The following is a 26,444-nucleotide window of genomic DNA, read 5'->3' on the forward strand; positions in this document are numbered from 1 at the left end:
ATGCAGCCTATAGTGTCACTGTTTGACTATCTCCCTGCCTATCTACCTCTGGGACTGCAGCCTAGAGTGTCTCTGTGTGCCTATCTACCTGCGTAGTGAAGCATTGAGTGTCTCTGTCAGCCTATCTCCCTACCTATCTATCTTGGGGATTCAGCCTAGAGTGTCTCTGTGTGCCTATCTAACTGGGGAGTGATGCCTGGAGTGTCTCTTTGTGTCTATCTACCTGGGGAGTGTAGCCTAGAGTGTCTCTGTGTGCCTATCTACCTGGGGACTGCTGCCTAGAGTGTCTCTCTGTGCCTATCTACCTGCGGAGTGCCACCTTGAGTGTCACTGTGTGCCTATCTCCCTGCCTACATCACTGTCTCTGTACCTCGGGGATTCAGCTTAGAGTGTCTCTGTGTGCCTATCTACCTGGGGAGTGCAGCCTAGAGTGTGTCTGTGTGCCTATCTAACTCGGCGACTGCAGCCTAGACTGTCTCTGTGTGCCTATTTCCCTGCCTATCTCTCTGCCTGTCTACCTAGGAGATGAAGCCTACAGTGTCTGTGTGTGCCCATCTACCTCGGGAGTGCAGCATACAGTGACTCTGTGTGCCTATCTACCTTCGGAGCGCATCCTGCAGTGTCTCTGAGTGCCTATCTACCTGGGGAGTGAAGCCTAGAATGTCTCTCTGTGTCTATCTCCCTGCCTATCTCCCTGCCTATCTTCCTCGGGTATGCAGCCTATAGTGTCACTGTTTGACTATCTCCCTGCCTATCTACCTCTGGGACTGCAGCCTAGAGTGTCTCTGTGTGCCTATCTAACTGGAGACTGCAGCCTAGAGTGTCTCTGTGTGTCTATCTACCTGGGGAGTGAAGCCTTGAGTGTCTCTGTGTGCCTAACAACCTCAGGGACTGCAGCCTAGAGTGTCTCTGTGTGCCTACCTACCACGGGGATGCAGCCTAGAGTGTCTCTGTGTGCCTATCTCCCTGCCTATCTACCTGGGAAGGGCAGCCTGGAGTGTCTCTGTGTGCCTATTTACCTGGGTACTGCTGCCTAGAGTGTCTCTCTGTGCCTATCTACCTGGGGAGTGCCGCCTTGAGTGTCACTGTGTGCCTATCTCCATGCCTACATCACTGTCTTTGTACCACGGGGATTCAGCCTAGAGTGTCTCTGTGTGCCTATCTCCCTGCCTGTCTACCTCGGGGACTGCAGCCTGCAGTGTCTCTGTGTGCCTATCTACCTGGGGAGTGAAGCCTAGAGTGTCTCTGTGTCACTATCTCTCTGCCTGTCTACCTGGGAGATGCAGCCTAGACTGTCTCTGTGTGCCTATCTCCCTGTCTATCTTCCTCGGAGATGCAGCCTAGAGTGTCTCTGTGTGCCTATCTCTCTGCCTGTCTACGTGGTAGATGCAGCTTAGAGTGTCTCTGTGTGCCTATCTACCTGGGGACTACTGCCTAGAGTATCTCTGTGTGCCTATCTACTGGGGAGTGAAGCATTGAGTGTCTCTGTGTGCCTATCTCCCTGCCTATCTACCTTGGTGATTCAGCCTAGAGTGTCTCTGTGTGCCTATCTAACTGGGGAGTGCTGCCTGGAGTGTCTCTATTTGCCTATCTACCTGGGGAGTGCAGCCTTGAGTGTCTCTGTGTACCTATCAACCTGCCTATAAACCTCGGGTACTGCAGCCTACAGTGATTCTGTGTGCCTATCTACCTGGGGAGTGCAGCCTGGAGTGTTTCTGTCTTCCTATCTCTCTGCCTGTTTACCTGGGAGATGCAGCCTAGAGTGTCTCTGTGTTCCTATCTACCTCGGGGATGCTGCCAGGAGTATCTCGGTGTGCCTATCTACCTGCCTAACTACCTCGGGGACTGCAGCCTGGAGTGTCTCTGTGTGCCTATATCCTTGGCTACCTCCCTGCCTGTCTACCTGGAAGATGCAGCCTAGAATGTGTCTGTGTGCCTATCTCCCTGCCTATCTTCCTCGGAGATGCAGCCTCGAGTGTCTCTGTGTGCCTATCTACCTGGGGAGTGCAGCCTAGAGTGTCTCTGTTTGCCTATCTCCCTGCCTATCTCCCTGCCTATCTTCCACGGAGATGCAGCCTAGACTGTCTCTGTGTGCCTATCTACCTGGGGAGTGCAGCCTAGAGTGTCTCTGTTTGCCTATCTCCCTGCCTATCTCCTTGCCTATCTTCCACGGAGATGCAGCCTAGAGTGTCTCTGTGTGCCTATCTACCTGGGGAGTGCAGCCTAGAGTGTCTCTGTTTGCCTATCTCCCTGCCTATCTCCCTGCCTATCTTCCACGGAGATGCAGCCTAGAGTGTCTCTGTGTGCCTATCTACCTGGGGAGTGCAGCCTAGAGTGTCTCTGTTTGCCTATCTCCCTGCCTATCTCCCTGCCTATCTTCCACGGAGATGCAGCCTAGAGTGTCTCTGTGTGCCTATCTACCTGGGGAGTGCAGCCTAGAGTGTCTCTGTTTGCCTATCTCCCTGCCTATCTCCCTGCCTATCTTCCACGGAGATGCAGCCTAGAGTGTCTCTGTGTGCCTATCTACCTGGGGAGTGCAGCCTAGAGTGTCTTTGTGTGCCTATCTACCTGGGGAGTGCAGCCTAGGGTGTCTCTGTGTGCCTATCTACCTGGGGAGTGCAGCCTAGAGTGTCTCTGTGTGCCTATCTCTCTGCCTGTCTACCTGGGAGATGCAGCCTGGAGTGTCTCTGTGTGCCTATCTACCTGGGGAGTGCAGCCTAGAGTGTGTTTGTGTGCCTATCTACCTGGGGAGTTCAGCCTGGAGTGTCTCTGTGTGCCTATCTCCCTGCCTATCTTCCTCGGAGATGCAACCTCGAGTGTCTCTCTATGCCTATCTACCTGGGAAGGGCAGCCTGGAGTGTCTCTGTTTGCCTATCTACCTGGGGACTGCTGCCTAGAGTGTCTCTCTGTGCCTATCTACCTGCGGAGTGCCGCCTTGAGTGTCACTGTGTGCCTATCTCCCTGCCTACATCACTGTCTCTGTACCTCGGGGATTCAGCTTAGAGTGTCTCTGTGTGCCTATCTACCTGGGGAGTGCAGCCTAGAGTGTGTCTGTGTGCCTATCTAACTCGGCGACTGCAGCCTAGACTGTCTCTGTGTGCCTATTTCCCTGCCTATCTCTCTGCCTGTCTACCTAGGAGATGAAGCCTACAGTGTCTGTGTGTGCCCATCTACCTCGGGAGTGCAGCATACAGTGACTCTGTGTGCCTATCTACCTGGGGAGTGAAGCCTAGAATGTCTCTCTGTGTCTATCTCCCTGCCTATCTCCCTGCCTATCTTCCTCGGGTATGCAGCCTATAGTGTCACTGTTTGACTATCTCCCTGCCTATCTACCTCTGGGACTGCAGCCTAGAGTGTCTCTGTGTGCCTATCTAACTGGAGACTGCAGCCTAGAGTGTCTCTGTGTGTCTATCTACCTGGGGAGTGAAGCCTTGAGTGTCTCTGTGTGCCTAACAACCTCAGGGACTGCAGCCTAGAGTGTCTCTGTGTGCCTACCTACCACGGGGATGCAGCCTAGAGTGTCTCTGTGTGCCTATCTCCCTGCCTATCTACCTGGGAAGGGCAGCCTGGAGTGTCTCTGTGTGCCTATTTACCTGGGTACTGCTGCCTAGAGTGTCTCTCTGTGCCTGTCTACCTGGGGAGTGCCGCCTTGAGTGTCACTGTGTGCCTATCTCCCTGCCTACATCACTGTCTCTGTACCTCGGGGATTCAGCTTAGAGTGTCTCTGTGTGCCTATCTACCTGGGGAGTGCAGCCTAGAGTGTGTCTGTGTGCCTATCTACCTCGGGGACTGCAGCCTAGACTGTCTCTGTGTGCCTATTTCCCTGCCTATCTCTCTGCCTGTCTACCTAGTTGATGCAGCCTACAGTGTCTGTGTGTGCACATCTACCTCGGGAGTGCAGCATACAGTGTCTCTGTGTGCCTATCTACCTTCGGAGTGCATCCTGCAGTGTCTCTGAGTGCCTATCTACCTGGGGAGTGAAGCCTAGAATGTCTCTGTGTGTCTAATCCCTGCCTATCTCCCTGCCTATCTTCCTCGGGTATGCAGCCTATAGTGTCACTGTTTGACTATCTCCCTGCCTATCTACCTCTGGGACTGCAGCCTAGAGTGTCTCTGTGTGCCTATCTACCTGGGGAGTGAAGCATTGAGTGTCTCTGTCAGCCTATCTCCCTACCTATCTATCTTGGGGATTCAGCCTAGAGTGTCTCTGTGTGCCTATCTAACTGGGGAGTGATGCCTGGAGTGTCTCTTTGTGTCTATCTACCTGGGGAGTGTAGCCTAGAGTGTCTCTGTGTGCCTATCTACCTGGAGACTGCAGCCTAGAGTGTCTCTGTGTGTCTATCTACCTGGGGAGTGAAGCCTTGAGTGTCTCTGTGTGCCTAACTCCCTCGGGGACTGCAGCCTGCAGTGACTCTGTGTGCCTATCTACCTGGGGAGTGCAGCCTAGAGTGTCTCTCTGTCACTATCTCTCTGCCTGTCTACCTGGGAAATGCATCCTAGAGTGTCTCTGTGTGCCTATCTACCTGGGGATTGAAGCCTAGAATGTTTCTGTGTGCCTATCTCCCTGCCTACATCACTGTCTCTGTACCTCGGGGATTCAGCCTAGAGTGTCTCTGTGCCTATCTACCTGGGGAGTGTAGCCTGGAGTGTCTCTGTGTGCCTATGTCCCTGCCTATCTCACTGCCTATCTTCCTCGGAGATGCAGCCTAGAGTGTCTCTGTGTGCCTATCTACGTGGGGATTGCAGCCTTGAGTGTCTCTGTGTGCCTATCTCCCTGTCTATTTCCCTACCTGTCTACCTCGGGTACTGCAGCCTAGAATGTCTCTGTGTGCCTATCTCTCTACCTATCTACCTCGGGGACTGCAGCCTGCACTGTCTCTGTGTGCCTATCTACCTGGGGAGTGCACCCTAGATTGTCTCTGTGTTACGATCTCTCTGCCTCTCTACCTGAGAGATACAGACTAGAGTGTCTCAGTGTGCCTATCTCGCTGCCTATCTACCTGCCTGTCTTCCTCAGAGATGCAGCCTGGAGTGTCTCTGTGTGCCTATCTACCTGGGGAGTTCAGCCTGGAGTCTCTCTGTGTGCCTATCTCCCTGCCTATCTACCTGGGAAGGGCAGCCTGGAGTGTCTCTGTGTGCCTGTCTACCTAGGGACTGCTGCCTAGAGTGTCTCTCTGTGCCTATCTACCTGGGTAGTGCCGCCTTGAGTGTCACTGTGTGCCTATCTCCCTGCCTACATCACTGTCTCTGTACCTCGGGGATTCAGCTTAGAGTGTCTCTGTGTGCCTATCTACCTGGGGAGTGCAGCCTAGAGTGTGTCTGTGTGCCTATCTACCTCGGGGACTGCAGCCTAGACTGTCTCTGTGTGCCTATTTCCCTGCCTATCTCTCTGACTGTCTACCTAGGAGATGCAGCCTACAGTGTCTGTGTGTGCCCATCTACCTCGGAAGTGCAGCATACAGTGTCTCTGTGTGCCTATCTACCTTCGGAGTTCATCCTGCAGTGTCTCTGAGTGCCTATCTACCTGGGGAGTGAAGCCTTGAGTATCTCTATGTGCGTATCTCCCTGCCTATCTTCCTCGGAGATGCAGCCTCGAGTGTCTCTCCGTGCCTATCTACCTGGGGAGTGCAGTTTAGAGTGTCTCTGTGTGCCTATCTCCATGCCTACATCAGTGTCTTTGTACCATGGGGATTCAGCCTAGAGTGTCATTGTGTGCCTATCTCCCTCGGGAATGCAGCCTGCAGTGTCTCTGTGTGCCGATCTACCTGGGGAGTGCAGCCTAGAGTGTCTCTGTGTGCCTATCTACCTGGGGAGTGCAGCCTAGAGTGTGTCTGTGTGCCTATCTAACTCGGCGACTGCAGCCTAGACTGTCTCTGTGTGCCTATTTCCCTGCCTATCTCTCTGCCTGTCTACCTAGGAGATGAAGCCTACAGTGTCTGTGTGTGCCCATCTACCTCGGGAGTGCAGCATACAGTGACTCTGTGTGCCTATCTACCTTCGGAGTGCATCCTGCAGTGTCTCTGAGTGCATATCTACCTGGGGAAAGAAGCCTAGAATGTCTCTCTGTGTCTATCTCCCTGCCTATCTTCCTCGGATATGCAGCCTATAGTGTCACTGTTTGACTATCCCCTGCCTATCTACCTCTGGGACTGCAGCCTAGAGTGTCTCTGTGTGCCTATCTAACTGGAGACTGCAGCCTAGAGTGTCTCTGTGTGTCTATCTACCTGGGGAGTGAAGCCTTGAGTGTCTCTGTGTGCCTAACAACCTCAGGGACTGCAGCCTAGAGTGTCTCTGTGTGCCTACCTACCACGGGGATGCAGCCTAGAGTGTCTCTGTGTGCCTATCTCCCTGCCTATCTACCTGGGAAGGGCAGCCTGGAGTGTCTCTGTGTGCCTATTTACCTGGGTACTGCTGCCTAGAGTGTCTCTCTGTGCCTATCTACCTGGGGAGTGCCGCCTTGAGTGTCACTGTGTGCCTATCTCCCTGCCTACATCACTGTCTCTGTACCTCGGGGATTCAGCTTAGAGTGTCTCTGTGTGCCTATCTACCTGGGGAGTGAAGCCTAGAGTGTGTCTGTGTGCCTATCTACCTCGGGGACTGCAGCCTAGACTGTCTCTGTGTGCCTATTTCCCTGCCTATCTCTCTGCCTGTCTACCTAGTTGATGCAGCCTACAGTGTCTGTGTGTGCACATCTACCTCGGGAGTGCAGCATACAGTGTCTCTGTGTGCCTATCTACCTTCGGAGTGCATCCTGCAGTGTCTCTGAGTGCCTATCTACCTGGGGAGTGAAGCCTAGAATGTCTCTGTGTGTCTAATCCCTGCCTATCTCCCTGCCTATCTTCCTCGGGTATGCAGCCTATAGTGTCACTGTTTGACTATCTCCCTGCCTATCTACCTCTGGGACTGCAGCCTAGAGTGTCTCTGTGTGCCTATCTACCTGGGGAGTGAAGCATTGAGTGTCTCTGTCAGCCTATCTCCCTACCTATCTATCTTGGGGATTCAGCCTAGAGTGTCTCTGTGTGCCTATCTAACTGGGGAGTGATGCCTGGAGTGTCTCTTTGTGTCTATCTACCTGGGGAGTGTAGCCTAGAGTGTCTCTGTGTGCCTATCTACCTGGGGACTGCTGCCTAGAGTGTCTCTCTGTGCCTATCTACCTGCGGAGTGCCACCTTGAGTGTCACTGTGTGCCTATCTCCCTGCCTACATCACTGTCTCTGTACCTCGGGGATTCAGCTTAGAGTGTCTCTGTGTGCCTATCTACCTGGGGAGTGCAGCCTAGAGTGTGTCTGTGTGCCTATCTAACTCGGCGACTGCAGCCTAGACTGTCTCTGTGTGCCTATTTCCCTGCCTATCTCTCTGCCTGTCTACCTAGGAGATGAAGCCTACAGTGTCTGTGTGTGCCCATCTACCTCGGGAGTGCAGCATACAGTGACTCTGTGTGCCTATCTACCTTCGGAGTGCATCCTGCAGTGTCTCTGAGTGCCTATCTACCTGGGGAGTGAAGCCTAGAATGTCTCTCTGTGTCTATCTCCCTGCCTATCTCCCTGCCTATCTTCCTCGGGTATGCAGCCTATAGTGTCACTGTTTGACTATCTCCCTGCCTATCTACCTCTGGGACTGCAGCCTAGAGTGTCTCTGTGTGCCTATCTAACTGGAGACTGCAGCCTAGAGTGTCTCTGTGTGTCTATCTACCTGGGGAGTGAAGCCTTGAGTGTCTCTGTGTGCCTAACAACCTCAGGGACTGCAGCCTAGAGTGTCTCTGTGTGCCTACCTACCACGGGGATGCAGCCTAGAGTGTCTCTGTGTGCCTATCTCCCTGCCTATCTACCTGGGAAGGGCAGCCTGGAGTGTCTCTGTGTGCCTATTTACCTGGGTACTGCTGCCTAGAGTGTCTCTCTGTGCCTATCTACCTGGGGAGTGCCGCCTTGAGTGTCACTGTGTGCCTATCTCCATGCCTACATCACTGTCTTTGTACCACGGGGATTCAGCCTAGAGTGTCTCTGTGTGCCTATCTCCCTGCCTGTCTACCTCGGGGACTGCAGCCTGCAGTGTCTCTGTGTGCCTATCTACCTGGGGAGTGAAGCCTAGAGTGTCTCTGTGTCACTATATCTCTGCCTGTCTACCTGGGAGATGCAGCCTAGACTGTCTCTGTGTGCCTATCTCCCTGTCTATCTTCCTCGGAGATGCAGCCTAGAGTGTCTCTGTGTGCCTATCTCTCTGCCTGTCTACGTGGTAGATGCAGCTTAGAGTGTCTCTGTGTGCCTATCTACCTGGGGACTACTGCCTAGAGTATCTCTGTGTGCCTATCTACTGGGGAGTGAAGCATTGAGTGTCTCTGTGTGCCTATCTCCCTGCCTATCTACCTTGGTGATTCAGCCTAGAGTGTCTCTGTGTGCCTATCTAACTGGGGAGTGCTGCCTGGAGTGTCTCTATTTGCCTATCTACCTGGGGAGTGCAGCCTTGAGTGTCTCTGTGTACCTATCAACCTGCCTATAAACCTCGGGTACTGCAGCCTACAGTGATTCTGTGTGCCTATCTACCTGGGGAGTGCAGCCTGGAGTGTTTCTGTCTTCCTATCTCTCTGCCTGTTTACCTGGGAGATGCAGCCTAGAGTGTCTCTGTGTTCCTATCTACCTCGGGGATGCTGCCAGGAGTATCTCGGTGTGCCTATCTACCTGCCTAACTACCTCGGGGACTGCAGCCTGGAGTGTCTCTGTGTGCCTATATCCTTGGCTACCTCCCTGCCTGTCTACCTGGAAGATGCAGCCTAGAATGTGTCTGTGTGCCTATCTCCCTGCCTATCTTCCTCGGAGATGCAGCCTCGAGTGTCTCTGTGTGCCTATCTACCTGGGGAGTGCAGCCTAGAGTGTCTCTGTTTGCCTATCTCCCTGCCTATCTCCCTGCCTATCTTCCACGGAGATGCAGCCTAGACTGTCTCTGTGTGCCTATCTACCTGGGGAGTGCAGCCTAGAGTGTCTCTGTTTGCCTATCTCCCTGCCTATCTCCTTGCCTATCTTCCACGGAGATGCAGCCTAGAGTGTCTCTGTGTGCCTATCTACCTGGGGAGTGCAGCCTAGAGTGTCTCTGTTTGCCTATCTCCCTGCCTATCTCCCTGCCTATCTTCCACGGAGATGCAGCCTAGAGTGTCTCTGTGTGCCTATCTACCTGGGGAGTGCAGCCTAGAGTGTCTCTGTTTGCCTATCTCCCTGCCTATCTCCCTGCCTATCTTCCACGGAGATGCAGCCTAGAGTGTCTCTGTGTGCCTATCTACCTGGGGAGTGCAGCCTAGAGTGTCTCTGTTTGCCTATCTCCCTGCCTATCTCCCTGCCTATCTTCCACGGAGATGCAGCCTAGAGTGTCTCTGTGTGCCTATCTACCTGGGGAGTGCAGCCTAGAGTGTCTTTGTGTGCCTATCTACCTGGGGAGTGCAGCCTAGGGTGTCTCTGTGTGCCTATCTACCTGGGGAGTGCAGCCTAGAGTGTCTCTGTGTGCCTATCTCTCTGCCTGTCTACCTGGGAGATGCAGCCTGGAGTGTCTCTGTGTGCCTATCTACCTGGGGAGTGCAGCCTAGAGTGTGTTTGTGTGCCTATCTACCTGGGGAGTTCAGCCTGGAGTGTCTCTGTGTGCCTATCTCCCTGCCTATCTTCCTCGGAGATGCAACCTCGAGTGTCTCTCTATGCCTATCTACCTGGGAAGGGCAGCCTGGAGTGTCTCTGTTTGCCTATCTACCTGGGGACTGCTGCCTAGAGTGTCTCTCTGTGCCTATCTACCTGCGGAGTGCCGCCTTGAGTGTCACTGTGTGCCTATCTCCCTGCCTACATCACTGTCTCTGTACCTCGGGGATTCAGCTTAGAGTGTCTCTGTGTGCCTATCTACCTGGGGAGTGCAGCCTAGAGTGTGTCTGTGTGCCTATCTAACTCGGCGACTGCAGCCTAGACTGTCTCTGTGTGCCTATTTCCCTGCCTATCTCTCTGCCTGTCTACCTAGGAGATGAAGCCTACAGTGTCTGTGTGTGCCCATCTACCTCGGGAGTGCAGCATACAGTGACTCTGTGTGCCTATCTACCTTCGGAGTGCATCCTGCAGTGTCTCTGAGTGCCTATCTACCTGGGGAGTGAAGCCTAGAATGTCTCTCTGTGTCTATCTCCCTGCCTATCTCCCTGCCTATCTTCCTCGGGTATGCAGCCTATAGTGTCACTGTTTGACTATCTCCCTGCCTATCTACCTCTGGGACTGCAGCCTAGAGTGTCTCTGTGTGCCTATCTAACTGGAGACTGCAGCCTAGAGTGTCTCTGTGTGTCTATCTACCTGGGGAGTGAAGCCTTGAGTGTCTCTGTGTGCCTAACAACCTCAGGGACTGCAGCCTAGAGTGTCTCTGTGTGCCTACCTACCACGGGGATGCAGCCTAGAGTGTCTCTGTGTGCCTATCTCCCTGCCTATCTACCTGGGAAGGGCAGCCTGGAGTGTCTCTGTGTGCCTATTTACCTGGGTACTGCTGCCTAGAGTGTCTCTCTGTGCCTGTCTACCTGGGGAGTGCCGCCTTGAGTGTCACTGTGTGCCTATCTCCCTGCCTACATCACTGTCTCTGTACCTCGGGGATTCAGCTTAGAGTGTCTCTGTGTGCCTATCTACCTGGGGAGTGCAGCCTAGAGTGTGTCTGTGTGCCTATCTACCTCGGGGACTGCAGCCTAGACTGTCTCTGTGTGCCTATTTCCCTGCCTATCTCTCTGCCTGTCTACCTAGTTGATGCAGCCTACAGTGTCTGTGTGTGCACATCTACCTCGGGAGTGCAGCATACAGTGTCTCTGTGTGCCTATCTACCTTCGGAGTGCATACTGCAGTGTCTCTGAGTGCCTATCTACCTGGGGAGTGAAGCCTAGAATGTCTCTGTGTGTCTAATCCCTGCCTATCTCCCTGCCTATCTTCCTCGGGTATGCAGCCTATAGTGTCACTGTTTGACTATCTCCCTGCCTATCTACCTCTGGGACTGCAGCCTAGAGTGTCTCTGTGTGCCTATCTACCTGGGGAGTGAAGCATTGAGTGTCTCTGTCAGCCTATCTCCCTACCTATCTATCTTGGGGATTCAGCCTAGAGTGTCTCTGTGTGCCTATCTAACTGGGGAGTGATGCCTGGAGTGTCTCTTTGTGTCTATCTACCTGGGGAGTGTAGCCTAGAGTGTCTCTGTGTGCCTATCTACCTGGAGACTGCAGCCTAGAGTGTCTCTGTGTGTCTATCTACCTGGGGAGTGAAGCCTTGAGTGTCTCTGTGTGCCTAACTCCCTCGGGGACTGCAGCCTGCAGTGACTCTGTGTGCCTATCTACCTGGGGAGTGCAGCCTAGAGTGTCTCTCTGTCACTATCTCTCTGCCTGTCTACCTGGGAAATGCATCCTAGAGTGTCTCTGTGTGCCTATCTACCTGGGGATTGAAGCCTAGAATGTTTCTGTGTGCCTATCTCCCTGCCTACATCACTGTCTCTGTACCTCGGGGATTCAGCCTAGAGTGTCTCTGTGCCTATCTACCTGGGGAGTGTAGCCTGGAGTGTCTCTGTGTGCCTATGTCCCTGCCTATCTCACTGCCTATCTTCCTCGGAGATGCAGCCTAGAGTGTCTCTGTGTGCCTATCTACGTGGGGATTGCAGCCTTGAGTGTCTCTGTGTGCCTATCTCCCTGTCTATTTCCCTACCTGTCTACCTCGGGTACTGCAGCCTAGAATGTCTCTGTGTGCCTATCTCTCTACCTATCTACCTCGGGGACTGCAGCCTGCACTGTCTCTGTGTGCCTATCTACCTGGGGAGTGCACCCTAGATTGTCTCTGTGTTACGATCTCTCTGCCTCTCTACCTGAGAGATACAGACTAGAGTGTCTCAGTGTGCCTATCTCGCTGCCTATCTACCTGCCTGTCTTCCTCAGAGATGCAGCCTGGAGTGTCTCTGTGTGCCTATCTACCTGGGGAGTTCAGCCTGGAGTGTCTCTGTGTGCCTATCTCCCTGCCTATCTACCTGGGAAGGGCAGCCTGGAGTGTCTCTGTGTGCCTGTCTACCTAGGGACTGCTGCCTAGAGTGTCTCTCTGTGCCTATCTACCTGGGTAGTGCCGCCTTGAGTGTCACTGTGTGCCTATCTCCCTGCCTACATCACTGTCTCTGTACCTCGGGGATTCAGCTTAGAGTGTCTCTGTGTGCCTATCTACCTGGGGAGTGCAGCCTAGAGTGTGTCTGTGTGCCTATCTACCTCGGGGACTGCAGCCTAGACTGTCTCTGTGTGCCTATTTCCCTGCCTATCTCTCTGACTGTCTACCTAGGAGATGCAGCCTACAGTGTCTGTGTGTGCCCATCTACCTTGGAAGTGCAGCATACAGTGTCTCTCCGTGCCTATCTACCTGGGGAGTGCAGTTTAGAGTGTCTCTGTGTGCCTATCTCCATGCCTACATCAGTGTCTTTGTACCATGGGGATTCAGCCTAGAGTGTCATTGTGTGCCTATCTCCCTCGGGAATGCAGCCTGCAGTGTCTCTGTGTGCCGATCTACCTGGGGATTGCAGCCTAGAGTATCTCTGTGAGCCTATCTACCTGGGGAGTGAAGCCTAGAATGTCTCTGTGTGCCTATCTCCCTGCCTACATCACTGTCTCTGTACCTCGGGGATTCAACCTAGAGTGTCTCTGTGTGCCTATCTACCTGGGGAGTGCAGCCTAGAGTGTCTGTGTGTGCCTATCTACCTGCCTATAAACCTCGGGTACTGCTGCCTACAGTGATTCTGTGTGCCTATCTACCTGGGGAGTGCAGCCTGGAGTGTCTCTGTCTTCCTATCTCTCTGCCTGTTTACATGGGAGATGCAGCCTACAGTGTCTTTGTGTGCCTATCTACTTGGGGAGTTCAGCCTAGAGTGTCTCTGTGTGTCTATCTACCTGGGGAGTCCAGCCTAGATTGTCTCTGTGTGCCTATCTGTCAGTCTGTCTACTTCGGATATGCAGCCTAGAGTGTCTCTGTGTGCCTATCTCCCTGCCAATCTACCTTGGGGTCTGCAGCCTGCAGTGTCTCTGTGTGCTATCTACCTGAGGTGTGCAGCCTTGAGTGTCTCTATGTGCCTATTTCCCTGCCTATCTTCCTCGGAGATGCAGCCTCGAGTGTCTCTGTGTGCCGTTCTACCTGGGAAGTGCAGCCTAGAGTGTCTTTGTGTGCCTATCTACCTGGGGAGTGCAGCCTAGAGTGTCTCTGTGTTCCTATCTACATGGGGAGTGCAGCCTAGAGTGTCTCTGTGTGCCTATCTCCCTGCCTATCTACCTCGGGTACTGCAGCCTAGAATGATTCTGTGTGCCTATCTACCTGCCTATCTACCTCGGGGACTGCAGCCTGCACTGTCTCTGTGTGCCTATCTCCCTGCCTATCTTCCTCAGAGATGCAGCCTCGAGTGTCTCTCTGTGTCTATCTACATGGGGAGTGCAGTTTAGAGTGTCTCTGTCTTCCTATCTCTCTGCCTGTTTACCTGGGAGATGCAGCCTAGAGTGTCTCTGTGTGCCTGTCTACCTGGGGAATGGAGTCTAGAGTGTCTCGGTGTGCCTATCTCTCTGCCTGTCTACCTGGTAAATGAAGCTTAGAGTGTCTCTGTGTGCCTATCTACCTGGGGACTGCTGCCTAGAGTGTCTCTGTGTGCCTATCTACCTGGGGAGTGAAGCTTTGAGTATCTCTGTGTGCCTATCTACCTGCCTATCTACCTCGGGGACTGCAGCCTAGAGTGTCTCTGTGTGCCTATCTACCTGGAGACTGCAGCCTGGAGTGTCTCTGTGTGCCTATCTCCCTGCCTATCTTCCTCAGAGATGCAGCCTCGAGTGTCTCTCTGTGCCTATCTACATGGGGAGTGCAGTTTATAGTGTCTCTGTCTTCCTATCTCTCTGCCTGTTTACCTGGGAGATGCAGCCTAGAGTGTCTCTGTGTGCCTGTCTACCTGGGGAGTGAAGTCTAGAGTGTCTCTGTGTGCCTATCTACCTGGGGAGTGCAGCCTTGAGTGTCTCTGTGTGCCTGTCTACCTGGGGAGTGAAGCCTGGAATGTCTCTGTGTGCTTATCTCCCTGTCTATTTCCCTTCCTGTCTACCTGGGGAGTGCAGCCTAGAGTGTCTCTGTGTGCGTATCTCCCTGCCTATCTACCTGGGAAGGGCAGCCTAGAGTGTCTCTCTGTGCCTATCTACCTGGGGAGTGCCGCCTTGAGTGTCACTGTGTGCCTATCTCCCTGCCTACATCACTGTCTCTGTACCTCGGGGATTCAGCTTAGAGTGTCTCTGTGTGCCTATCTACCTGGGGAGTGCAGCCTAGAGTGTGTCTGTGTGCCTATCTACCTCGGGGACTGCAGCCTAGACTGTCTCTGTGTGCCTATTTCCCTGCCTATCTCTCTGCCTGTCTACCTAGGTGATGCAGCCTACAGTGTCTGTGTGTGCACATCTACCTCGGGAGTGCAGCATACAGTGTCTCTGTTTGCCTATCTACCTTCGGAGTGCATCCTGCAGTGTCTCTGAGTGCCTATCTACCTGGGGAGTGAAGCCTAGAATGTCTCTGTGTGTCTAATCCCTGCCTATCTCCCTGCCTATCTTCCTCGGGTATGCAGCCTATAGTGTCACTGTTTGACTATCTCCCTGCCTATCTACCTGTGGGACTGCAGCCTAGAGTGTCTCTGTGTGCCTATCTACCTGGGGAGTGAAGCATTGAGTGTCTCCGTCAGCCTATCTCCCTACCTATCTATCTTGGGGATTCAGCCTAGAGTGTCTCTGTGTGCCTATCTAACTGGGGAGTGATGCCTGGAGTGTCTCTTTGTGTCTATCTACCTGGGGAGTGTAGCCTAGAGTGTCTCTGTGTGCCTATCTACCTGGAGACTGCAGCCTAGAGTGTCTCTGTGTGTCTATCTACCTGGGGAGTGAAGCCTTGAGTGTCTCTGTGTGCCTAACTCCCTCGGGGACTGCAGCCTGCAGTGTCTCTGTGTGCCTATCTACCTGGGGAGTGCAGCCTAGAGTGTCTCTCTGTCACTATCTCTCTGCCTGTCTACCTGGGAAATGCATCCTAGAGTGTCTCTGTGTGCCTATCTACCTGGGGATTGAAGCCTAGAATGTTTCTGTGTGCCTATCTCCCTGCCTACATCACTGTCTCTGTACCTCGGGGATTCAGCCTAGAGTGTCTCTGTGCCTATCTACCTGGGGAGTGTAGCCTGGAGTGTCTCTGTGTGCCTATGTCCCTGCCTATCTCACTGCCTATCTTCCTCGGAGATGCAGCCTAGAGTGTCTCTGTGTGCCTATCTACGTGGGGATTGCAGCCTTGAGTGTCTCTGTGTGCCTATCTCCCTGCCTATCTACCTCGGGTACTGCAGCCTAGAATGTCTCTGTGTGCCTATCTCTCTACCTATCTACCTCGGGGACTGCAGCCTGCACTGTCCTTGTGTGCGTATCTACCTGGGGAGTGCACCCTAGATTGTCTCTGTGTTACGATCTCTCTGCCTCTCTACCTGAGAGATACAGACTAGAGTGTCTCAGTGTGCCTATCTCGCTGCCTATCTACCTGCCTGTCTTCCTCGGGGACTGCAGACTGGAATGTCTCTGTGTGCCTATCTCCCTGCCTATCTCCCTGCCTATCTTCCTCAGAGATGCAGCCTGGAGTGTCTCTGTGTGCCTATCTACCTGGGGAGTTCAGCCTGGAGTGTCTCTGTGTGCCTATCTCCCTGTCTATCTTCTTTGGAGATGCAGCCTCGAGTGTCTCTCTATGCCTATCTACCTGGGGAGTGCAGCCTAGAGTGTCTATGTGTGCCTATCTACCTGGGAAGTGCAGCCTAGAGTGTCTTTGTGTGCCTATCTACCTGGGGAGTGCAGCCTGGAGTGTCTCTGTGTGCCTAACTCCCTCGGGGACTGCAGCCTAGAGTGTCTCTGTGTGCCTACCTACCACAGGGATGCAGCCTAGAGGGTCTCTGTGTGCGTATCTCCCTGCCTATCTACCTGGGAAGGGCAGCATGGAGTGTCTCTTTGTGCCTATCTACCTGCCTATCTACCTCGGGTACTGTAGCCTATAATGTCTCTGTCTGCTTATCTCCCTGCCTATCTACTTCGGGGACTGCAGCCTGCAGTGTCTCTGTGTGCCTATCTACCTGGGGACCGCAGCCTAGAGTGTCTCTGTGTGCCTATCTACGTGGGGAGTGAAGCATTGAGTGTCTCTGTGTGCCTATCTACGTGGGGAGTGAAGCATTGAGTGTGTCTGTGTGCCTATCTCCCTGCCTATCTTCCTCAGAGATGCAACCTCGAGTGTCTCTCTGTGTCTATCTACATGGGGAGTGCAGTTTAGAGTGTCTCTGTCTTCCTATCTCTCTGCCTGTTTCCCTGGGAGATGCAGCCTAGAGTGTCTCTGTGTGCCTGTCTACCTGGGGAATGGAGTCTAGAGTGTCTCGGTGTGCCTATCTCTCTGCCTGTCTACCTGGTAGATGAAGCTTAGAGTGTCTCTGTGTGCCTATCTACCTGGGGACTGCTGCCTAGAGTGTCTCTGTGTGCCTATCTACCTGGGGAGTGAAGCTTTGAGTATCTCTGTGTGCCTATCTACCTGCCTATCTACCTCGGGGACTGCAGCCTAGAGTGTCTCTGTGTGCCTATCTACCTGGAGACTGCAGCCTGGAGTGTCTCTGTGTGCCTATCTCCCTGCCTATCTTCCTCAGAGATGCAGCCTCGAGTGTCTCTCTGTGCCTATCTACATGGGGAGTGCAGTTTATAGTGTCTCTGTGTGCCTATCTCCATGCCTACATCACTGTCTTTGTACCACGGGGATTCAGCCTAGAGTGTCTCTGTGTGCCTATCTCCCTGCCTGTCTACCTCGGGGACTGCAGCCTGCAGTGTCTCTGTGTGCCTATCTACCTGGGGAGTGAAGCCTAGAGTGTCTCTGTGTCACTATCTCTCTGCCTGTCTACCTGGGAGATGCAGCTTAGAGTGTCTCTGTGTGCCTATCTACCTGGGGACTACTGCCTAGAGTATCTCTGTGTGCCTATCTACTGGGGAGTGAAGCATTGAGTGTCTCTGTGTGCCTATCTCCCTGCCTATCTACCTTGGTGATTCAGCCTAGAGTGTCTCTGTGTGCCTATCTAACTGGGGAGTGCTGCCTGGAGTGTCTCTATTTGCCTATCTACCTGGGGAGTGCAGCCTTGAGTGTCTCTGTGTACCTATCTACCTGCCTATAAACCTCGGGTACTGCAGCCTACAGTGATTCTGTGTGCCTATCTACCTGGGGAGTGCAGCCTGGAGTGTTTCTGTCTTCCTATCTCTCTGCCTGTTTACCTGGGAGATGCAGCCTAGAGTGTCTCTGTGTTCCTATCTACCTCGGGGATGCTGCCAGGAGTATCTCGGTGTGCCTATCTACCTGCCTAACTACCTCGGGGACTGCAGCCTGGAGTGTCTCTGTGTGCCTATATCCTTGGCTACCTCCCTGCCTGTCTACCTGGAAGATGCAGCCTAGAATGTCTCTGTGTGCCTATCTCCCTGCCTATCTTCCTCGGAGATGCAGCCTCGAGTGTCTCTGTGTGCCTATCTACCTGGGGAGTTCAGCCTAGAGTGTCTCTGTTTGCCTATCTCCCTGCCTATCTCCCTGCCTATCTTCGACGGAGATGCAGCCTAGAGTGTCTCTGTGTGCCTATCTACCTGGGGAGTGCAGCCTTGAGTGTCTCTGTGTGCCTATCTCCCTGCCTATCTTCCACGGAGATGCAGCCTAGAGTGTCTCTGTGTGCCTATCTACCTGGGGAGTGCAGCCTTGAGTGTCTCTGTGTGCCTATCTCCCTGCCTATCTTCCACGGAGATGCAGCCTAGAGTGTCTCTGTGTGACTGTCTAACTGGGGAGTGCTGCCTGGAGTGTCTCTATTTGCCTATCTACCTGGGGAGTGCAGCCTGGAGTGTCCCTGTCTTCCTATCTCTCTGCCTGTTTACCTGGGTGATGCAGCCTAGAGTGTCTCTATGTGCCTATCTACCTGGGGAGTGCAGCCTAGAGTGTCTTTGTGTGCCTATCTACCTGGGGAGTTCAGCCTGGAGTGTCTCTGTGTGCCTATCTCCCTGCCTATCTACCTCGGGGACTGCAGCCTAGAGTGTCTGTGTGTGCCTATCTACCTGGTGGAGTGCAGTCTTTAGTGTCTCTGTGTGCCTATCTCTCTGCCTATCTACCTCGGGGACTGCAGCCTGCAGTGTCTCTGTGTGCTATCTACCTGGGGTGTGCAACCTTGAGTGTCTCTGTGTGCCTATCTCCCTACCTATATTCCTCGGAGATGCAGCCTCGAGTGTCTCTGTCTGCCTATCTACTTGGGAAGTGCAGCCTAGAGTGTCTTTGTGTGCCTATCTACCTGGGGAGTGCAGCCTAGAGTGTCTCTGTGTGCCTATCTACCTGGGGAGTGCAGCCTAGAGTGTCTCTGTGTGCCTATCTCTCTGCCTGTCTACCTGGGAGATGCAGCCTGGAGTGTCTCTGTGTGCCTATCTACCTGGGGAGTGCAGCCTAGAGTGTGTTTGTGTGCCTATCTACCTGGGGAGTTCAGCCTGGAGTGTCTCTGTGTGCCTATCTCCCTGCCTATCTTCCTCGGAGATGCAACCTCGAGTGTCTCTCTATGCCTATCTACCTGGGAAGGGCAGCCTGGAGTGTCTCTGTTTGCCTATCTACCTGGGGACTGCTGCCTAGAGTGTCTCTCTGTGCCTATCTACCTGCGGAGTGCCGCCTTGAGTGTCACTGTGTGCCTATCTCCCTGCCTACATCACTGTCTCTGTACCTCGGGGATTCAGCTTAGAGTGTCTCTGTGTGCCTATCTACCTGGGGAGTGCAGCCTAGAGTGTGTCTGTGTGCCTATCTACCTCGGGGACTGCAGCCTAGACTGTCTCTGTGTGCCTATCTCCCTGCCTATCTACCTTGGTGATTCAGCCTAGAGTGTCTCTGTGTGCCTATCTAACTGGGGAGTGCTGCCTGGAGTGTCTCTATTTGCCTATCTACCTGGGGAGTGCAGCCTTGAGTGTCTCTGTGTACCTATCTACCTGCCTATAAACCTCGGGTACTGCAGCCTACAGTGATTCTGTGTGCCTATCTACCTGGGGAGTGCAGCCTGGAGTGTTTCTGTCTTCCTATCTCTCTGCCTGTTTACCTGGGAGATGCAGCCTAGAGTGTCTCTGTGTTCCTATCTACCTCGGGGATGCTGCCAGGAGTATCTCGGTGTGCCTATCTACCTGCCTAACTACCTCGGGGACTGCAGCCTGGAGTGTCTCTGTGTGCCTATATCCTTGGCTACCTCCCTGCCTGTCTACCTGGAAGATGCAGCCTAGAATGTCTCTGTGTGCCTATCTCCCTGCCTATCTTCCTCGGAGATGCAGCCTCGAGTGTCTCTGTGTGCCTATCTACCTGGGGAGTGCAGCCTAGAGTGTCTCTGTTTGCCTATCTCCCTGCCTATCTCCCTGCCTATCTTCCACGGAGATGCAGCCTAGAGTGTCTCTGTGTGCCTATCTACCTGGGGAGTGCAGCCTTGAGTGTCTCTGTGTGCCTATCTCCCTGCCTATCTTCCACGGAGATGCAGCCTAGAGTGTCTCTGTGTGCCTATCTACCTGGGGAGTGCAGCCTTGAGTGTCTCTGTGTGCCTATCTCCCTGCCTATCTCCCTGCCTATCTTCCACGGAGATGCAGCCTAGAGTGTCTCTGTGTGACTGTCTAACTGGGGAGTGCTGCCTGGAGTGTCTCTATTTGCCTATCTACCTGGGGAGTGCAGCCTGGAGTGTCCCTGTCTTCCTATCTCTCTGCCTGTTTACCTGGGTGATGCAGCCTAGAGTGTCTCTATGTGCCTATCTACCTGGGGAGTGCAGCCTAGAGTGTCTTTGTGTGCCTATCTACCTGGGGAGTGCAGCCTAGAGTGTCTCTGTGTGCCTATCTCCCTGCCTATCTACCTCGGGGACTGCAGCCTAGAGTGTCTGTGTGTGCCTATCTACCTGGTGGAGTGCAGTCTTTAGTGTCTCTGTGTGCCTATCTCTCTGCCTATCTACCTCGGGGACTGCAGCCTGCAGTGTCTCTGTGTGCTATCTACCTGGGGTGTGCAACCTTGAGTGTCTCTGTGTGCCTATCTCCCTACCTATATTCCTCGGAGATGCAGCCTCGAGTGTCTCTGTCTGCCTATCTACTTGGGAAGTGCAGCCTAGAGTGTCTTTGTGTGCCTATCTACCTGGGGAGTGCAGCCTAGAGTGTCTCTGTGTGCCTATCTACCTGGGGAGTGCAGCCTAGAGTGTCTCTGTGTGCCTATCTCTCTGCCTGTCTACCTGGGAGATGCAGCCTGGAGTGTCTCTGTGTGCCTATCTACCTGGGGAGTGCAGCCTAGAGTGTGTTTGTGTGCCTATCTACCTGGGGAGTTCAGCCTGGAGTGTCTCTGTGTGCCTATCTCCCTGCCTATCTTCCTCGGAGATGCAACCTCGAGTGTCTCTCTATGCCTATCTACCTGGGAAGGGCAGCCTGGAGTGTCTCTGTTTGCCTATCTACCTGGGGACTGCTGCCTAGAGTGTCTCTCTGTGCCTATCTACCTGCGGAGTGCCGCCTTGAGTGTCACTGTGTGCCTATCTCCCTGCCTACATCACTGTCTCTGTACCTCGGGGATTCAGCTTAGAGTGTCTCTGTGTGCCTATCTACCTGGGGAGTGCAGCCTAGAGTGTGTCTGTGTGCCTATCTACCTCGGGGACTGCAGCCTAGACTGTCTCTGTGTGCCTATTTCCCTGCCTATCTCTCTGACTGTCTACCTAGGAGATGCAGCCTACAGTGTCTGTGTGTGCCCATCTACCTCGGAAGTGTAGCATACATTGTCTCTGTGTGCCTATCTACCTTCGGAGTTCATCCTGCAGTGTCTCTGAGTGCCTATCTACCTGGGGAGTGAAGCCTTGAGTATCTCTATGTGCTTATCTCCCTGCCTATCTTCCTCGGAGATGCAGCCTCGAGTGTCTCTCCGTGCCTATCTACCTGGGGAGTGCAGCCTAGAGTGTCTCTGTGTGCCTATCTATTGGGGAGTTCAGCCTAGAGTGTCCTTTTGTGTCTATCTACCTGGGGAGTGCAGCCTAGAGTGTCTCTGTGTGCCTATCTACCTGGGGAGTTCAGCCTGGAGTGTCTCTGTGTGCCTATCTCCCTGTCTATCTTCTTTGGAGATGCAGCCTCGAGTGTCTCTCTATGCCTATCTACCTGGGGAGTGCAGCCTAGAGTGTCTATGTGTGCCTATCTACCTGGGAAGTGCAGCCTAGAGTGTCTTTGTGTGCCTATCTACCTGGGGAGTGCAGCCTGGAGTGTCTCTGTGTGCCTGACTCCCTCGGGGACTGCAGCCTAGAGTGTCTCTGTGTGCCTACCTACCACAGGGATGCAGCCTAGAGTGTCTCTGTGTGCGTATCTCCCTGCCTATCTACCTGGGAAGGGCAGCATGGAGTGTCTCTTTGTGCCTATCTACCTGCCTATCTACCTCGGGTACTGTAGCCTATAATGTCTCTGTCTGCTTATCTCCCTGCCTATCTACTTCGGGGACTGCAGCCTGCAGTGTCTCTGTGTGCCTATCTACCTGGGGACCGCAGCCTAGAGTGTCTCTGTGTGCCTATCTACGTGGGGAGTGAAGCATTGAGTGTCTCTGTGTGCCTATCTACGTGGGGAGTGAAGCATTGAGTGTCTCTGTGTGCCTATCTCCCTGCCTATCTTCCTCAGAGATGCAACCTCGAGTGTCTCTCTGTGTCTATCTACATGGGGAGTGCAGTTTAGAGTGTCTCTGTCTTCCTATCTCTCTGCCTGTTTCCCTGGGAGATGCAGCCTAGAGTGTCTCTGTGTGCCTGTCTACCTGGGGAATGGAGTCTAGAGTGTCTCGGTGTGCCTATCTCTCTGCCTGTCTACCTGGTAGATGAAGCTTAGAGTGTCTCTGTGTGCCTATCTACCTGGGGACTGCTGCCTAGAGTGTCTCTGTGTGCCTATCTACCTGGGGAGTGAAGCTTTGAGTATCTCTGTGTGCCTATCTACCTGCCTATCTACCTCGGGGACTGCAGCCTAGAGTGTCTCTGTGTGCCTATCTACCTGGAGACTGCAGCCTGGAGTGTCTCTGTGTGCCTATCTCCCTGCCTATCTTCCTCAGAGATGCAGCCTCGAGTGTCTCTCTGTGCCTATCTACATGGGGAGTGCAGTTTATAGTGTCTCTGTGTGCCTATCTCCATGCCTACATCACTGTCTTTGTACCACGGGGATTCAGCCTAGAGTGTCTCTGTGTGCCTATCTCCCTGCCTGTCTACCTCGGGGACTGCAGCCTGCAGTGTCTCTGTGTGCCTATCTACCTGGGGAGTGAAGCCTAGAGTGTCTCTGTGTCACTATCTCTCTGCCTGTCTACCTGGGAGATGCAGCTTAGAGTGTCTCTGTGTGCCTATCTACCTGGGGACTACTGCCTAGAGTATCTCTGTGTGCCTATCTACTGGGGAGTGAAGCATTGAGTGTCTCTGTGTGCCTATCTCCCTGCCTATCTACCTTGGTGATTCAGCCTAGAGTGTCTCTGTGTGCCTATCTAACTGGGGAGTGCTGCCTGGAGTGTCTCTATTTGCCTATCTACCTGGGGAGTGCAGCCTTGAGTGTCTCTGTGTACCTATCTACCTGCCTATAAACCTCGGGTACTGCAGCCTACAGTGATTCTGTGTGCCTATCTACCTGGGGAGTGCAGCCTGGAGTGTTTCTGTCTTCCTATCTCTCTGCCTGTTTACCTGGGAGATGCAGCCTAGAGTGTCTCTGTGTTCCTATCTACCTCGGGGATGCTGCCAGGAGTATCTCGGTGTGCCTATCTACCTGCCTAACTACCTCGGGGACTGCAGCCTGGAGTGTCTCTGTGTGCCTATATCCTTGGCTACCTCCCTGCCTGTCTACCTGGAAGATGCAGCCTAGAATGTCTCTGTGTGCCTATCTCCCTGCCTATCTTCCTCGGAGATGCAGCCTCGAGTGTCTCTGTGTGCCTATCTACCTGGGGAGTGCAGCCTAGAGTGTCTCTGTTTGCCTATCTCCCTGCCTATCTCCCTGCCTATCTTCCACGGAGATGCAGCCTAGACTGTCTCTGTGTGCCTATCTACCTGGGGAGTGCAGCCTTGAGTGTCTCTGTGTGCCTATCTACCTGGGGAGTGCAGCCTAGAGTGTGTTTGTGTGCCTATCTATCTGGGGAGTTCAGCCTGGAGTGTCTCTGTGTGCCTATCTCCCTGCCTATCTTCCTCAGAGATGCAGCCTCGAGTGTCTCTCTATACCTATCTACCTGGGGAGTGCAGTTTAGAGTGTTTCTGTGTGCCTATCTCCATGCCTACATCACTGTCTTTGTACCACGGTAATTCAGCCTTGAGTGTCTCTGTGTGCCTATCTACCTGCCTATCTACCTCGGGGACTGCAGCCTAGAGTGTCTGTGTGTGCCTATCTACCTGGTGGAGTGCAGTCTTTAGTGTCTCTGTGTGCCTATCTCTCTGCCTATCTACCTCGGGGACTGCAGCCTGCAGTGTCTCTGTGTGCTATCTACCTGGGGTGTGCAACCTTGAGTGTCTCTGTGTGCCTATCTCCCTGCCTATCTACCTCGGGTACTGCAGCCTAGAATGTCTCTGTGTGCCTATCTCTCTACCTATCTACCTCGGGGACTGCAGCCTGCACTGTCTCTGTGTGCCTATCTACCTGGGGAGTGCACCCTAGATTGTCTCTGTGTTACGATCTCTCTGCCTCTCTACCTGAGAGATACAGACTAGAGTGTCTCAGTGTGCCTATCTCGCTGCCTATCTACCTGCCTGTCTTCCTCAGAGATGCAGCCTGGAGTGTCTCTGTGTGCCTATCTACCTGGGGAGTTCAGCCTGGAGTGTCTCTGTGTGCCTATCTCCCTGCCTATCTACCTGGGAAGGGCAGCCTGGAGTGTCTCTGTGTGCCTGTCTACCTAGGGACTGCTGCCTAGAGTGTCTCTCTGTGCCTATCTACCTGGGTAGTGCCGCCTTGAGTGTCACTGTGTGCCTATCTCCCTGCCTACATCACTGTCTCTGTACCTCGGGGATTCAGCTTAGAGTGTCTCTGTGTGCCTATCTACCTGGGGAGTGCAGCCTAGAGTGTGTCTGTGTGCCTATCTACCTCGGGGACTGCAGCCTAGACTGTCTCTGTGTGCCTATTTCCCTGCCTATCTCTCTGACTGTCTACCTAGGAGATGCAGCCTACAGTGTCTGTGTGTGCCCATCTACCTTGGAAGTGCAGCATACAGTGTCTCTCCGTGCCTATCTACCTGGGGAGTGCAGTTTAGAGTGTCTCTGTGTGCCTATCTCCATGCCTACATCAGTGTCTTTGTACCATGGGGATTCAGCCTAGAGTGTCATTGTGTGCCTATCTCCCTCGGGAATGCAGCCTGCAGTGTCTCTGTGTGCCGATCTACCTGGGGAGTGCAGCCTAGAGTGTCTCTGTGAGCCTATCTACCTGGGGAGTGAAGCCTAGAATGTCTCTGTGTGCCTATCTCCCTGCCTACATCACTGTCTCTGTACCTCGGGGATTCAACCTAGAGTGTCTCTGTGTGCCTATCTACCTGGGGAGTGCAGCCTAGAGTGTCTGTGTGTGCCTATCTACCTGCCTATAAACCTCGGGTACTGCTGCCTACAGTGATTCTGTGTGCCTATCTACCTGGGGAGTGCAGCCTGGAGTGTCTCTGTCTTCCTATCTCTCTGCCTGTTTACATGGGAGATGCAGCCTACAGTGTCTTTGTGTGCCTATCTACTTGGGGAGTTCAGCCTAGAGTGTCTCTGTGTGTCTATCTACCTGGGGAGTCCAGCCTAGATTGTCTCTGTGTGCCTATCTGTCAGTCTGTCTACTTCGGATATGCAGCCTAGAGTGTCTCTGTGTGCCTATCTCCCTGCCAATCTACCTTGGGGTCTGCAGCCTGCAGTGTCTCTGTGTGCTATCTACCTGAGGTGTGCAGCCTTGAGTGTCTCTATGTGCCTATTTCCCTGCCTATCTTCCTCGGAGATGCAGCCTCGAGTGTCTCTGTGTGCCGTTCTACCTGGGAAGTGCAGCCTAGAGTGTCTTTGTGTGCCTATCTACCTGGGGAGTGCAGCCTAGAGTGTCTCTGTGTGCCTATCTACATGGGGAGTGCAGCCTAGAGTGTCTCTGTGTGCCTATCTCCCTGCCTATCTACCTCGGGTACTGCAGCCTAGAATGATTCTGTGTGCCTATCTACCTGCCTATCTACCTCGGGGACTGCAGCCTGCACTGTCTCTGTGTGCCTATCTCCCTGCCTATCTTCCTCAGAGATGCAGCCTCGAGTGTCTCTCTGTGTCTATCTACATGGGGAGTGCAGTTTAGAGTGTCTCTGTCTTCCTATCTCTCTGCCTGTTTACCTGGGAGATGCAGCCTAGAGTGTCTCTGTGTGCCTGTCTACCTGGGGAATGGAGTCTAGAGTGTCTCGGTGTGCCTATCTCTCTGCCTGTCTACCTGGTAGATGAAGCTTAGAGTGTCTCTGTGTGCCTATCTACCTGGGGACTGCTGCCTAGAGTGTCTCTGTGTGCCTATCTACCTGGGGAGTGAAGCTTTGAGTATCTCTGTGTGCCTATCTACCTGCCTATCTACCTCGGGGACTGCAGCCTAGAGTGTCTCTGTGTGCCTATCTACCTGGAGACTGCAGCCTGGAGTGTCTCTGTGTGCCTATCTCCCTGCCTATCTTCCTCAGAGATGCAGCCTCGAGTGTCTCTCTGTGCCTATCTACATGGGGAGTGCAGTTTATAGTGTCTCTGTCTTCCTATCTCTCTGCCTGTTTACCTGGGAGATGCAGCCTAGAGTGTCTCTGTGTGCCTGTCTACCTGGGGAGTGAAGTCTAGAGTGTCTCTGTGTGCCTATCTACCTGGGGAGTGCAGCCTTGAGTGTCTCTGTGTGCCTGTCTACCTGGGGAGTGAAGCCTGGAATGTCTCTGTGTGCTTATCTCCCTGTCTATTTCCCTTCCTGTCTACCTGGGGAGTGCAGCCTAGAGTGTCTCTGTGTGCGTATCTCCCTGCCTATCTACCTGGGAAGGGCAGCCTAGAGTGTCTCTCTGTGCCTATCTACCTGGGGAGTGCCGCCTTGAGTGTCACTGTGTGCCTATCTCCCTGCCTACATCACTGTCTCTGTACCTCGGGGATTCAGCTTAGAGTGTCTCTGTGTGCCTATCTACCTGGGGAGTGCAGCCTAGAGTGTGTCTGTGTGCCTATCTACCTCGGGGACTGCAGCCTAGACTGTCTCTGTGTGCCTATTTCCCTGCCTATCTCTCTGCCTGTCTACCTAGGTGATGCAGCCTACAGTGTCTGTGTGTGCACATCTACCTCGGGAGTGCAGCATACAGTGTCTCTGTTTGCCTATCTACCTTCGGAGTGCATCCTGCAGTGTCTCTGAGTGCCTATCTACCTGGGGAGTGAAGCCTAGAATGTCTCTGTGTGTCTAATCCCTGCCTATCTCCCTGCCTATCTTCCTCG

General features: G+C 53.5%; 3 long non-coding RNA genes across 3 annotated transcripts in view; 1 reads left to right on the forward strand and 2 right to left on the reverse strand.

Annotated features, from left to right (window-relative positions):
- LOC116664951 overlaps positions 1–26,444 on the forward strand; it is a 191,412-nt gene that overhangs the window by 122,308 nt on the left and 42,660 nt on the right. The gene's annotated exons all lie outside the window — the stretch shown is intronic.
- Positions 1–26,444, reverse strand: part of LOC116664949 — a 370,748-nt gene that overhangs the window by 64,925 nt on the left and 279,379 nt on the right. The window lies entirely within an intron of this gene.
- On the reverse strand, positions 10,423–11,193 carry LOC116664952. Its single transcript, XR_004321508.1, has 3 exons — positions 11,155–11,193; positions 10,820–10,860; positions 10,423–10,442 (listed from the first exon to the last, which is right to left on the reverse strand). It is a non-coding gene; the product is annotated as an uncharacterized LOC116664952 (long non-coding RNA).

The sequence above is a fragment of the Camelus ferus genome, chromosome 7 (genome assembly GCF_009834535.1).
Source record: "Camelus ferus isolate YT-003-E chromosome 7, BCGSAC_Cfer_1.0, whole genome shotgun sequence".
Taxonomy (NCBI): domain Eukaryota; kingdom Metazoa; phylum Chordata; class Mammalia; order Artiodactyla; family Camelidae; genus Camelus; species Camelus ferus.